Source organism: Chiloscyllium punctatum, chromosome 1 (genome assembly GCF_047496795.1).
Source record: "Chiloscyllium punctatum isolate Juve2018m chromosome 1, sChiPun1.3, whole genome shotgun sequence".
Lineage (NCBI taxonomy): Eukaryota > Metazoa > Chordata > Chondrichthyes > Orectolobiformes > Hemiscylliidae > Chiloscyllium > Chiloscyllium punctatum.
Window position 1 is genome coordinate 44,243,726 of NC_092739.1, and position 14,893 is coordinate 44,258,618.

Below are 14,893 nucleotides of genomic sequence, written 5' to 3' on the forward strand. Positions count from 1 at the left end.
CGCTCTTTCCACTTTACAAGGGGTTTGTTCCAATTTCAGAACTTATTGTGCATTTTTGATCAATGTGAGGTTCCAGCTTTTGCATCCACATGAGTGACTTTCAGGCTCTGCCTATGACCCATGACTTCCCTCCTGTTCTTCACGTCTCCTTTCCTACTGCTGTCCTTGTGGTACCAATGACCTTTTACCCTTCTGCATTTCAGTTGGGCCCTTTACATTACTGTATCATTTGTACCCTCAGAGCCCATGACTCTCAAGCTTTCCATGCCCTTGTTGGTCTTGCACCCTCCTCAACAAAGCCAGAATGACCACTACTTGCTTTAACACACCCAACCCCTCATCTGGCCCATTTCAAGACCTTGTATTCAACTCTGATATTCTTCCGAGTCCCACACTACTATCTGCAATTGTTCCTATCACTGTGACCATTCCCTCATCAACTGAACATCATGACTCTAATTCCCAGATTTGAGCTGCCCACAGTCAGAATGATGCCCTTAAGAACTCCTGGTGACAAGAACTGGACATAGTACTCCAGAAGAGGCCTCACCAACATTCTGTACAACATCTCCTGATGAAGTTCTTATACTCGAAACGTCAACTCTCCCGCTCCTCGGATGCTACCTGACCGGCTGTGCTTTTCCAGCACAACACTTTTTGACTCTGATCTCCAGCATCTGTAGTCCTCACTTTCTCCCTGTACAACCTGTACATGACATCCCAATTCTTATACTCAAAAGACCTGAGCTACGAAGACATGTGCTTAAATATCTTCTTAACAGCCCTACCTATATGTGACGCAAACTTCAAAGAATTATGTACCTGAACCCCGAGGTGTCTCTGTTCTACAACACTACCCAAGGCCCTACTTTTAATTTTGTAAATCTGTCCTTGCTAGTTTTACGAAATTGCAACACCTTGTATTTATCCAGATTAAAATCAATCAGCCCATTGACCCAATTGATCAAGAACTCTTTGTAATCCTAGATAACCTTCTTTTGTCAGCTTTAACAAAATTGTTTCCGACCCAAGTTTTCTCTCTCAGAAAGCTAAGTTTTACTATGTTACAGTCCATTGTGTAATTTTGAGGTATCCTGTTAGATATCTTCTCCAGGTCCAAGCTGATAAGACAGAATACCCACCATGGACTTCTTGCCACCTCAGAAATGCTGCAGAAATGCTATCCTGCCTGGTCAGATTTAATAACATATGATACCACATATGAAAATGAAAATACAGCAGATAGGGTAATAACTACTTAGGATAATAAAAATTGTTTGAAATATTGTTTGAAAAATGTTCTTGGCAAATTCTTATAAATACAATGTTTGATTGTAAATCACATGATTTGACACAACAGTGACAGAGCAAAAAATTAAATGTGAACAACCAGAGTGTCATATGTTCAACTGTCAAGGTGTTTTGACCTGATGCTTATGGCACTGGACCAGAAAATACTGTAACTCACGCGGCAGGTAACCGGAATTAACTGGTTCACAAGGACACGATGGGTCAACAAGGCCTCTGTGTGAGCTCTAACCATTTTATGAATTTAAATTGACTGTGATTCCACGTCCAAAAAATGCTCAGCGGGTCGGGGAAGGAGAGGAGTAAACGTTTCAGATTGTTTGGCGATAATAACAGTGATACGGTTTTGCTTGTCTTTCAGGTGACCGTTACTCTTCATTTCCTCGGACAGGTTCCCGCGCATTTTGCCGCGAGGGGGTTGAACGGGAGGGGGGAGGGGCGCGGGGGTGTGTAGGAGGAGTTACGAGCGCTTCGTCATCCGCGTGAACCCCGCCCACCCGCCGCCACCGCTTTATATTGGGCGGGCACAGGGACTGCTCCCTCTTTTCGTCGCCGAGGCCTGAGAGTGGCAGCAGGGGTTGTGCTCGCCTCCGCATGACGGGTATCGTCCCGAGGTAACCGGCCCTCTCCCCAGCGGGTGGGGTGTTTCGGCCTCTCCTGACCCGTGGACAGGTTCAGAGGGAGCCGCGGGGAACGGGGGAAGCTCGAGTCGATGCTCTAGTCCTGGCGGGTTGATTGGGGGAGGTTTGTAGGCCTCTGCCTGGTCTGTGGATCCAGGGTTGATTGGGGGGGGGGTTTGTAAGCCTCTGCCTGGTCTGTGGATCCAGGGTTGCACGGGGGGATGGAGGAAGTGGTGGCGAGCGGATGTTCGGGGATCCTGGTGGGGGTACGGGCGTAACTGCTCTCGGTGTTGGAGCATGCCTGGGGTGGGGGGGAGGAAGCGGTTACCAGCCGTTCTGGGCGTGCGGCTGAAGCTGGCTCGTGGGCTACGGGTTGACCCGGCCTGCGCGCCAGGGGCCCACGTGGTGGAGTTTCCCTCTGCCGCCCCCTGCAGTCAGCAGGCGGGATTTCCACTGGAGCCCAGCTGCTGAGAAAGGCGCAAGAGACTGTGAGCTCTCCCCAGTTTGGGCTGGAAACCACTGACTAACTTCTCCTTACTTGGTCAGGTCGCCATGATTTGGAGGTGCCGGTCTTGGGCAACAAGGTCAAACTTCACACGATACCAGGTGAGAGGTGGTTGTATTTGAAAATATGTTGCTCCTTCATTAGGTGGCTAGTGAGAGAGGAAGACTTAAGAGCCATCTTATGTTTGTTTGCGTGAGTTGTATGTCCCTTTAGTCTTTTCCTAATAAATTACGTGCCTCTGATCTAACTCTGTACCACCTGATGAAGGAGCAGTGCTCCAAAAGCTAGTAAATTTCTCAGATAAACCTGCTGGACTATAACCTGGTGTCATGTGATTTTTGACTGGGTCAGGATGGATAGGGATTGCATGTATTCAAATTTTAAGGGATGTTGCGTTAAGATCGGTTATCTGATACCTCTGGTATTACTTGCACCCCCCCCCCCCATATTCATGCATATTGTTGAGATTTCTTGGATTGTTCATCCAGTTCACTTGATTGTGTGATAGACAGGACAGGTTACTTTGAAGCAAAGTGCTAGTGCTATCTGAACTCTGTTATAATGGATTGATTACAGTAGGGAACTGAATTAGACAATAGATGCAGGAGTAGGCCATTCTGCCCTTCGAGCCTGCACCGCCATTCAATATGATCATGGCTGATCATTCCGAATCAGTATCCTGTTCCAGCTTTATCTCCATACCCCTTGACTCCACTATCTTTGAGAGCTCTATCCAATTCTTTCTTAAATGAATCCAGAGACTGGGCCTCCACTGCCCTCTGGGGCAGAGCATTCCACACAGCCACCACTCTCTGGGTGACGTAGCTTCTCCTCATCTCTGTCCTAAATGGTCTACCCCGTATTTTTAAGTTGTGTCCTCTGGTTCGGCACTCCCCCATCAACGGAAATATGTTCCCTCCTGCCAGAGTGTCCAGTCCTTTCATAATCCTATACGTTTCAATCAGATCCCCTCTCAGTCTTCTAAACTCAAGGGTATACAAGCCCAGTCGCTTCAGTCTTTCCGTGTAAGGCAATCCTGCTATTCCAGGAATTGACCTTGTGAACCTACGCTGCACTCCCTCAATAGCCAGAATGTCTTTCCTCAAATTTGGAGACCAGAACTGTACACAGTACTCCAGGTGTGGTCTCACCAGGGCGCTGTACAGCTGCAGAAGCACCTCTTTGCTTCTATACTCAATCCCTCTTGTTATGAAGGCCAGCATGCTATTAGCCTTCTTCACGACCTGCTGTGCCTGCATGCTTGCCTTCATTGACTGGTGGACAAGAACACCCATATCTCTCTGCACAGCCCCTTTACCTAATTTGATACCATTGAGGTAGTAATCTGCCTTCCTGTTCTTGCCACCAAAGTGGATAACCAGACATTTATCCACATTAAACTGCATCTGCCATGCATCTGCCCACTCACCTAACTTGTCCAGGTCACCCTGTAATCCCCTAACATCCTCATCACATTTCACCCTACCACCTAGCTTTGTGTCATCAGCAAATTTGCTAATGTTATTGCTGATACCATCTTCTATATCATTTACATATATTGTAAAAAGCTGCGGTCCCAGCACGGATCCCTGCGGTACCCCACTGGTCACTGCCTGCCATTCCGAAATGGAGCCGTTAATCACTACCCTTTGTTTCCTATTAGCCAACCAATTCTCTATCCAATCTAGTACTTTGCCCCCAATCCCGTGCGCCCTAATTTTACTCACTAACCTCTTTTGTGGGACTTTATCAAAAGCTTTCTGAAAGTCCAGGTACACTACATCCACTGGATTTCCCTCGTCCATCTTCCGAGTTACATCCTCAAAAAATTCAAGAAGATTAGTCAAGCATGATTTCCCCTTCATAAATCCATGCTGACTCTGTCCTATCCTGTTACTATTATCCAGATGTGCCATAATTTCATCCTTTATAATAGACTCCAGCATCTTTCCCACCACTGAGGTCAGACTAACTGGTCTATAATTTCCTGCTTTCTCCCGCCCACCCTTAAAGAGTGGCACGACATTAGCTGCCCTCCAATCCTCAGGAACCGACCCCGATTCTATTGAACTCTGGAAAATAATCACCAGCGCATCCACGATTTCCCGAGCCACCTCCTTCAGTACCCTGGGATGCAGGCCATCAGGTCCCGGAGACTTATCAACCTTCAGACCTAACAGTCTCTCCAACACCAAATCCTGGCAAATAGAAATTCCCTTCAGTTCAGGTCCTTCAGCCACTGTTACCTCAGGGAGATTGCTTGTGTCTTCCCCAGTGAACACAGATCTGAAGTACCCATTTAATTCCTCTGCCATTTCTTCGTTCCCAGTAATATATTCCCCTGCTTCTGTCTTCAAGGGCCCAATTTTTGTCCTAACCATTTTTTTGCCTTGGACATAGCTAAAAAAGCTTTTACTATCCTCCTTTATATTCTTGGCCAGTTTACCTTCGTACCTCATTTTTTCTCTGCGCATTTCCTTCTTACTAATCCTCTGTTGTTCTTTAAAAGCTTCCCAGTCCTCCGTTTTCCCGCTTATCTTCGCTAAGTTATACTTTTTCTCTTTTAACCTTATGTTTCTTTACTTCCCTCGTCAGCCACGGCTGCCCATGTCTCCTCCTGGGATCTTTCTTCCTTTTAGGAATGAACTGATCCTGCATCTTCTGCATTATACACAGAAATATCTGCCATTGTTCCTCCACGGTCTTCCCTGTTAAGATATTGAACCATTGAACTTTGGCCAGTTGCTCCCTCATAGCTCCATATTTCCCTTTATTCAACTGAAATATTGTCACTTCAGATTGTACCCACTCCCTCTCAAATTGCAGATTGAAGCTTATTGTATTATGGTCACTGCTTCCCAATGGCTCCTTCACTTCGAGGTCACTGACCAATTCTGGTTCGTTACACAATACCAGATCCAGAATCGCCTTATCCCTGGTCGGCTCCAGCACCAGCTGCTCTAAAAATCCATCTCTGAGGCACTCCACAAAGTCTCTTTCTTGAGGCCCGATACCATCCTGATTCTCCCAGTCTACCTGCATGTTAAAATCCCCCATAACAACTGTAGTAACATCTTTGCGACAAGCCAATTTCAGCTCCTGATTTAACTTACCTCCAACATCCAGACTACTGTTTGGGGGCCTGTAGATTACGCCCATGAGGGTCTTTTTACCCTTAGTGTTTCGAAGCTCTATCCACACTGACTCTACATCCCCTGACTCTAGGTCCCCCTGCGCAAGGGACTGAATATCCTCCCTTACCAACAAGGCCACCCCACCCCCTCTGCCCGTACTTGAAGTCCAGTAAGATCTGAACAGCTAAGATTGAAAGTTGTTGCTGAAATTAGTAAACCAGCATCCCAGTCGCCTTCAGTACACCATAATGCATCCAATTTAATTGAAAGGATGAATCTGCTGGAGCTTTACTGCATCAATAAGGAGACAGGATGTGGTGATCCTGGGATCTAAAGTTAATCTTCAACTGTTGTATGAAATGTCACTAGAATAATTGGGGAGGTAGCCGTTTCTAGTGTGCATGTCTCTGGAACTACCATGTTGTGGTGGTTCAGTGGTATTGGGGTAGCATGGTCACTGTTGTGTGGTTAGTACTGTTGCCTCTTAGCGCCAGGGTCCCAGGTTCAATTTCAGCGTTGGGTGTGTGTTATTTGCACGCTCCCTCTCTGTGGGTTTCCTCCCACAGTCCAAAGATGTGCAGGTTAGGTGTATTGGCCATGCTAAATTGCCCATAGTGTTCAGTGATGTGTAGGCTAGGTGCATTAGTCAAAGGAAATCTAGAGTAAAGTTAGGGGAATGGGTCTGGATGGGATACTCTTTGGAGGATTGGTGGACTTGGGCCAAATGGCCTGTTTCCACAGTGTAGGGATTCTGTGATTCTTAACTGTCCTCTTAAAATGACTTCGCTCATTCCATTCAAGAGCAATTTAGGAATGGACAGCAAAGTTTTGAAAGTGGTGGCCACGTGCCATACAAAAGTAAGTTCAAAAATTGGCAAGGAAGTCTGCTGATGTCATAAGGTTTTTTCCCTTTTGTGTTGAGTAATTTGGAATAAGCTATAAAATAGTAAGCATCCTGATGCAGAATGTTGTAGCAATACAAAGTGACACAGCTATCTAAAGAATCATAACTACTAACTAGATCTGTTGCTAGTAGAGAAAAGCCATTGGCAGATGTTTATTCATGACCAAATTGGGAAACTGGCCGTGAGCTAAGCTTCTGCTTTTCTGCTACATGTACAACATTGGCACTTCACTGACAAACTGCAGCTCGCTCCCCCCATCATTAACATACCAAATTTTATCAGAAATTCAACTAGTATAACTCAACTGTTTTTCCATCTAGAAACAAATGAGTACTGTGATGAAGTGATGTCATAGTGTGTCCTAGTTCTAGCCTTCAGCATGTGGGAATATCCTTTTTGCATCTATCCAGTCAGTTACTAATTTGTCTAGTAAAGTGAATAAAGTACTGTATAAAGCTCTGTATAAAGAACATTATTTCCTAACAGCAGTTTGGGAGTACCGATGCTACACAGCCTGCATTGGCTAGGGCTGGCTAGTAACTGCTGGTCTAAGCAGCATTTTACTTCCTAACAGCCTGAGAATGAATACAAATAGAAGAATCTGAACCTATTAAATCTGCAGTATCATGCTAGAGCTAGTGTTGTGATTCAGAATTTGAGCATTTTTAATTGTGCTAAATAATATTTAATCTTCAAATATGTAACACTTTTTTTAATATAGATAAAGCCTGTGTGAAAACTTCTAAGGAATGAGCGAAATCATGCATTTCTTTGGAATGCTAAATCCTGTCACTCCCTCTTTCACTGGTCATCTGACAGTTGGATCAAAGAATGGCACTCAGCTGGTAAGATCGCAATACAAGCTTTTGGTAGTTCCTGATTGTCACATGATAGACTTTAGCAATAATTGAAATTGATTTTGTTTTGAAGTGTTATGTAACAAATCTAGTTTGGAGGGTGTGTAGAATACTCAAACCCAGATGCTATGCATATTACATTTTTAGAGAAAGTGAGGACTGCAGTTGCTGGAGGTCACAGTCAAGAATGTGGTGCTGGAAAAGCCCGCAGGTTAAACGGTATCTGAGGAGCAGGAGTTGACATTTTTGAAGGGTTTATGCTGAAATGTTTGTTCTCCTGCTCCTCTGATACTGTCTGACCTGCTGTGCTTTTCCAGCAGCATATCACGTTTTTGATCAGGTTCTGGTCTGTCCTGGAATGTGGCGTTAAGATAGGAAGAAGGTGGCATTATGTAAATGCTTCAAGAACACCAACTATTTCAAGTGGAAACTGTACTTTTCATGTGGGGTGATTTTCTTCTGGTATCCAGTGGAGCAAATGATTGAACTTGACTTTTTTTAAAATCTGATGTTCATGCATTTCCTTCCACACACCCCACTTTTTTTTTTGTCTTCCAAAACCACCATGAAAAGGCAAAAGACAAGATTTCAAACATTTCTTGCAATTAGTTGTATGTGTTGGCTTGAATTTTGATGAGATGGTGGGAGCAAACGAGGTTAATTTCTGGCTTTCTTTGTAAATGGTGGATAATGCAAGTGACTTTTTGTTGGCCATCTTTTTAATGTTGTGAACATTGCCTTCTCTGCAGTTAAGTTGCATTGTATCTACCTGATGTGACAAAGCAGTAAAGCTGTGGAACAACCTGGGGGTGTGTAAATGAACCAGGTATGTGTTTACTATTTTCTTGTAATGCCACAAAACAAATTTGCAGGAAAAATCTGATTCTAATGTGTTTACAGTAGATTGGCATTTAACCGTCTACTGGAGATAATTGCCAAAGTCAGGTTACCCTGTGATTAAAGCATGATCACACAATTTGAGTTATCCTTTCTTTGAAAGGAGAAGACTACCTGTCCTGCAAATATGAGGGTTTCCTGATTGTTAATAAGATATCCTTTCTTGTATGTTCACAAGTCACTTTCTCAACTGACATTCTCTTTTTTTTTTTAGAATTTTGACAATGGATGTCTTGTTTAGCTCTGGGTGAATGTTGTTCATACAATCTGCTTCCTGTGGTTAGGACATCTTACAAAGGTAAGATGAGTTCTGCAGTTTACAGATTAGACAAACCAATATGGATTAAAACAGTGATGCAAATTCTGTGTTTTTTTGCTGTTGTAGTTATGATACTCATGATTCCTATCTTTAAAATTGATGTGAATGTACTGTAGCGTGCATTTTTCTTGGACACTTGCCCTGTATGGAAGTAAATGGGATTTTCCTTAAAGGTATCCCCCACTCTTAATGTGTTCTTTCCTTTATTATATTCTCATCTAGCTTTTTTCTCTGACTAAAAAATATAATTACTGCCACCCAGTTAAACATAAATTTCTGCTTTTGCATTTGCAATTTTTTGGTAAAAGCTAAATGGTTAAGATGAATATGCATGTCCAGTGATTAGAACATTTTTACTGCTGTTCACATCATGAATTTTTATGATTATGTTGAAAAACTGAGGACATGTAGTTAAGTGGAAAGTATCTTTTTTATTTTAAATGTTGTAGTAATTATAGTTTTTAAAGTTGTTTACTTATAATCATTGCATTCCTTCAGGCATGTTGATAGCTTTGATTTTCCTCTGTCTGCAAATTGCTAGGCTTAGGAGTTTGCAAATTGAAGATCAAACATGTTGGTTAACACTCCAAGTCGAAAGGTATGTACTTAAACCTTTTTCGTGATGTTAGCATCACTGCTGGCTAAATTTAAACACGTAATTCTGAAAGATTGTATAGTGCAGAATTGACCTGCTACAAAAGTCATTGTTAGCTGTGATGTTTCTCGTGCCTTTCTGAGATTTGTATATGTAGAAACTTCAGAGGCTGTTACTGAGCTAACGTTTCTACCTTGTGGTGTTTTGGATGTCAAGAAATTGTTTTAAGGTATTTATTGTGCATTTGGAGCTATTTGCAAATGCTATAATTAGCATAGTTATTTCCAGAAGCCAGAAAACTAGGTGGGGCCACTTTGCCAATCTGAAATTAAAATTGAGATTCTCATCTCAATTTGAGTAGATGCCATTGTTTTATATCATTGCAAGTCCATTCCTTTTTTATTTGTCAAGCCCTTTTGAGGTGTGATGTAGCATGTTTACTATTAATATTCCTGCACAGAGTTTTGTTGTAGGTTTTTACAACTTTTTTAGACTTCAGGTGAGCAAAGCTGGATATAATTATGAACAGTCATTTAGATTTTTCAGATATTTAGTTTCTTTTTTAAATGTGCAAATTAAAACTTAAGGTTTTATTTTTGTTGATGCTTATTCTTTTTGTTCTGCAAGGCATATGGATAACAATTTATATGGCTACATGATGTTATCGTGAACACTGCATGGCGAATTACTGCAGTGCTAACCATGTTTGATCAGGTAAATGTATTTTGTTCAATTTGCCTTATGGAAGGTCAGTGTGAATGAGAGACTGATTTAGATGTTCATGACTGTCCCATTGATTAAATTTGTCACTAACTACCCAGCTGACCCTGTAAGGGGCAGGATGATCAATATGTTGAAATGAGGGTACAGTCCAGAACACTTGTAGTGTAAAGGTTGAGAGTGACCATTGCGATCTTCTGTCTAGTGATGATTAGTATCCTTTTTTCCCCTAAAAAGCTGAACTAAATACAAATCGGGATTTAGAAAAGTTTAACAAAGAAACAAAAGCAAGTGTTACCTTTTGAAATAAACTTTTTGACTTAGTTGAAGATATTTGTTTTAATATTTTCCTAGTTTGTTTTCATTTCCTCCCATTCTGTTTGCAGGTTACACTGAACCATTCGGCCAATCATGTCTTCTCTCATCGTAAGACTGGCTGATCTGATGATCCTCGAATTGTAGATTGGAACTAGAAGAAAATCTCATTCTTTGCCCAAAGTAAAGATCAATTGAGTGAAGTGTTGTAGTATGCTATTTTTAGAAACAAATAGAAAAGAAATAAACTTAAGCAAAAGTAGTTTGACTTTGTCATTGTGACTTTCTCTTTTAAAAGGTTTGCTGGTCAAATAGTAATCAATCTATTGACAGTCTGACCAATAGTATATGTAATTTCATAAGTTTTTAAAATAAACTTTTCTAGTCTATTTGCAGTTGTTCCACTGAAGTTGGTGCAATTATGTCCCTGGCTCAGCAAAAAGTTGAGCATTTAAGTGGCTAATGTCAATTCGAGTGAACTGGGTGCAGCCAAATTTAAGCCAAGACTTGAATTCTTGGCAAAAGCATTTTCCCTCTGCATATAGCAGTAATACACTTACGGAAGCAATCGAAGCTGATCCTGTTGCAGGGGTAACAGCAGTTTCCTCGGTAGCAAAGGGGCTATGTTTCTTCCTCAAATTTTAAACCCGGTGGGAGAGATGTAGTACTTATTGCGGTTCCAAACATCTTGATAAACTGCAGCCTAATTGAAGTCTTCAGGTATACCTAATCATATTCCCACCTGCTGAAGCTGATTGTCTTGGTGTTGAGAGCAACTAATGAAGCGTGTATTCCATGGCAACCATTCTTATGTGTAACTTAATGAAAGTGTGACCCTCCTGGGGAGCCTTTTTAAAACTAGAATGCATTTGTCTGGTTGTGGTTCTTGTAAACAAGACTGATTCAACCAGTGATTCTGTCAGAGGGAAGGAACACTCATTAGTTTAGCTTCCAGTGAAAGGAGGAAACATCTGAGCTTATCACAGCAAATTCTATTTTATAGAACTGTGAAATAACAGATCATTTGTCAAAAAAAAAGCTTGAAGTATTACAAAGGGTGGCAAATGACCAAGCTTTTGGTCATATTTTCTTTTGAAGGAAAAAAGTGAAAAGGTTTATGGGGAATTTCAGAATTTCTAACCTTTTTAGCAGCTGGGTCTGTAGTCAATAATGGTAAGTAACTCAAATTTGGTTGGTTGGCTCAAATTTAGATCCGAAGTCTGGGATTGAATTCAGTTAAGGCTATCAATGACAACTGAAGCTGCCCATCTTAAGTCCTTTTTTTTTCTTTAATGGAAGGAAATCCTGGAGTTGATATAAATCCAGACCCACACCAAACATCTGTTTCACTGCCTTTCCCATGATCTTTTTTTCTCTCCAGCCCAATGCAATTTGGCCCAAAGGTAATTTAGAGAAAGGTAGCAAATGCTTGCCTTGACCAGTGCTGCCAGCAAGATTTGGAAAAAATGAAAGGGGTAAAATAGCTAATAGAAGTAGTGTATCTTTTTAATGGAATAAGATCCTTGTACTTACAAATAAACCTGTTGGACTATAATCTGATGCTTGTGGTTTTAACTGTGTCCCAGTTGACACTGGCACTTCCATGTTCTTGTAGCAGAAAGTTTAAGCTGGGTGATGCTTTGAACAGGGATGAGGATGTGTGATTTGCAATCAGGACTGGGACAGGAGGAAATCTTAGGCAAGGTTTGCAGTGGTGGAAGCAGCAGGAGCACTAGATCAAATGTAAAAGTTGCACATTTGATCTATATTCACTACATTTTGATAACTCGAAGTCTGCAGTTGATTGGTTTCAAGTAGACATTTAAATCAGATGAATGTTGCTTTCACTTAATGAATTTCTGTAAACACCCTTGGAAAAAGCAAATGCTGAATGTGAATTCCTAATTATATTATCTTAAAACTCAACCAAAATTACAATAACATGCAACTATCCCACTAATGGAAAAGAATTTCCCCAAGTATGCAAAACTGTCAGATGTCCTAATTTTGATAAAATTAGGGATTACTCATGCCTGCCAGCTTGTTTCCACCTGTGCTTTTTCCATTACTGGTGCAGTCATGGACGGTTGTGGCTGGTGTGATTGTCTTGGAGACATTGGAGCTGACTTGGGATTCTTGCTTAATGCAGGTTGTGGCAATGAGGGCCTTTAAATTGAGCCCCTATTTGATGAGAAATCCTTCTCTTTAAAAAAAGGATGTGAGGTCTTATTCAGTCGCTGTAAATTCAAAAGTTGCACTGTGCAGAAGTGAGTCACATGATTTCAGCTTTCAAGTGTGTCTCCCAGTAAAATAGCTTACAAGTCTCTCAATATCAGCCAATGATTGTCTTTTGCTGTGAATTTTTTTCAAATTCCATGAATTGATTATGAACTGTTTGGATAATCTTCATAAAATTGTTGTCAACCTCTAGTATGTTATGACATGTGCTCCTGATATAAACCAAGACATGTACAATATAGGATGTCCATTTGCCACTAAATGGTTTCCTTGGGATGCTAATGATAGCGGCATCAGATTTTTATTTTTAAGGGCTCTGTCTGAAGTTTGCATGGTCTACCTTCTGGCTTTCATGGGTGGCATAAGATGTAGGAGCAAGTGTAGGCCATTCAGCCCATCGTGTTCTGCTCAATGAAATTGTGGATGTATTAATTCTCACTTTGCTTTTCCTACCTGATTCCATAACTGATTTTTAAAACTTACCTCTGCCTTGAATATACTTAGCCCAGATGTGACAGTCCTCCGTTAAAGAATTCCATAAGATTCATGAGCCACTGAGAAGAAATTCCTCCTCCCGTTCTGTTTTAAAATGTATGACTCCTTATTCTGGCCCATTGTTCCTTTTTTTTAAATGGTGGTTAACCACATGCATCATTACCTAGTGCCAGTTTCTGCAACCTTTCCTCCATACCCTTGCACACTTTCAATCCAAATTGTCCAGTGTGCTCTCGAAGGCTTCTCTTGAATCTGTCTCCACTGCAGTAGGTAGTATGTTCCATTCTCTAATTACATGCTGTGCGTGGAGAAGTATATTTTTCAGCTTGCTGCTTTTGCACATCAACTAAAAGTGTATGTTTAAGATGGGGAGAGCTTCTTTCTGTCTAGCCCACTCATGATTTTGAAAACCTCTATCCAATATCTCGCTCGTCTCTCCAAGGAGAATAGTCACAACTACTTCAATCTATCCTTATAACTAGTTTAACATTCTTGTATGTTACAGCTGTGGTCTCCCCATGTGTTCACATCATTCATATAACATGGTGACCATAATGATGTGGTATTACACCTAAGGTTTAACACTATCTTGTACTCTTATGTCTGTTAATAAAGCAAAGCAGAGGATACTATATGCTTTATCAGCTGCTCCTACCACCTTCATTTGATTTGTGTGCATATGCCAAAAATTACTCTGCTCCTGCAGTCCCCTTTAGAATCGTACCCCCCATTAGGTATTGTATTTCAATGTTCATTTTACCAAAGTATCACATTACACTTCTGTATTGAACCTCATCAGCCACCTATCCATCCACTCCAATTTGTCAATGTCTTTGGAATTCTACCTGTTATGGATCAGGCTAGCACCCCTCAAAATATTTTTAAGGTAGTCTCGACCTTATACCTTTAAAAAGAAAAAGTTTATGTGAAGTGGGTGTTCCAGGAATGATGTGACTGGTCAAACCATTTATATTAGACAAAATATAAATTAAACATTATGGTAAAAACAAACTAAAGAAAGTGGTAATTTTAAGATGTCACCATTTTTTCCCCTATATTCTGCATCTTCCATGTCTTCCACAGTAAACACTAATGCAAAATAATTGTTTAGTATTTCCTACAGCTCCACTTTGAGGGGCCCTGTTCTCTCCATAGTTACCCTTTTTTGTCTTTAGTGTATTTATAAAATCCCTTTGGATTTTCCTTAACCATATTTGCCAAAGCTATCTTATGTTCCCTTTTATTTTGCCTGCCTGATTTCCTTAAGTACACTGTTAATGCCTTTACATTCTTCTAAGGATTCACTTGATCTCTCCTGTCTATACCTGGCATATGCTTCCTTCTTTTTCTTGACCAAAACCTCAATTTCTCTAGTTATCCAGCATTCCCTATATCTACCAGCCTTGCCTTTCACCCTAACAGAAACCTACTGTCTCTGGAGTCTTGTTATCTAATTTCTGAAGGCTTCCCATTTCCCAGCTACCCCTTTGCGAACATCTGCCCCCAATCAACTTTTGGAAGTTCTTTGCTAATACCTCAATTGACCTTCATCCAATTTAGAACCTCAACTGTTGGATGTAATCCATCCTTTTTCATCACTATTTTAAAACAAATAGAATTATGATCACTGGCTCCAAAATCCCCCATTGGTACCTGTCACTTGCCCTACCTTATTTCCCAAGGGTAGGTCAGGTTTTGCAGCTACTGTAGTACGTATATTCACATTGAATCAGAAAATTTTCTTGTACGCTCTTAAATTCTGTTCCATCTTAACCCTTAACACTATAGCAGTGCCAGTCTATGTTTGCTACGTTAAAATCTCCTACCAGAACCACCCTATTATTTTTACAGATAACAGATCTCCTTACAGCTGTTTGCCAATTTCGTGCTGACCATTGGGGGGTTTATAATACAATCCCAATTAGGTGATCATCCCCTTCCTGTTTTTCAGTTCCACCCAAATAACTTGCCTGGATGTATTCCCA

General features: G+C 41.2%; 1 long non-coding RNA gene across 2 annotated transcripts; it reads left to right on the forward strand.

Annotated features, from left to right (window-relative positions):
* Window positions 1-1,831: 1,831 nt before the first annotated feature.
* Window positions 1,832-10,437, forward strand: LOC140458219 (uncharacterized). Of its 2 annotated transcripts, none has more exons than XR_011953459.1 (8): window positions 1,832-1,922; window positions 2,475-2,534; window positions 7,194-7,317; window positions 8,079-8,155; window positions 8,441-8,524; window positions 9,044-9,143; window positions 9,768-9,854; window positions 10,247-10,437. It is a non-coding gene; the product is annotated as an uncharacterized lncRNA (long non-coding RNA). The 2 variants fall into 2 exon arrangements; XR_011953460.1 differs by having other exon boundaries at window positions 9,087-9,143.
* Window positions 10,438-14,893: the final 4,456 nt, after the last annotated feature.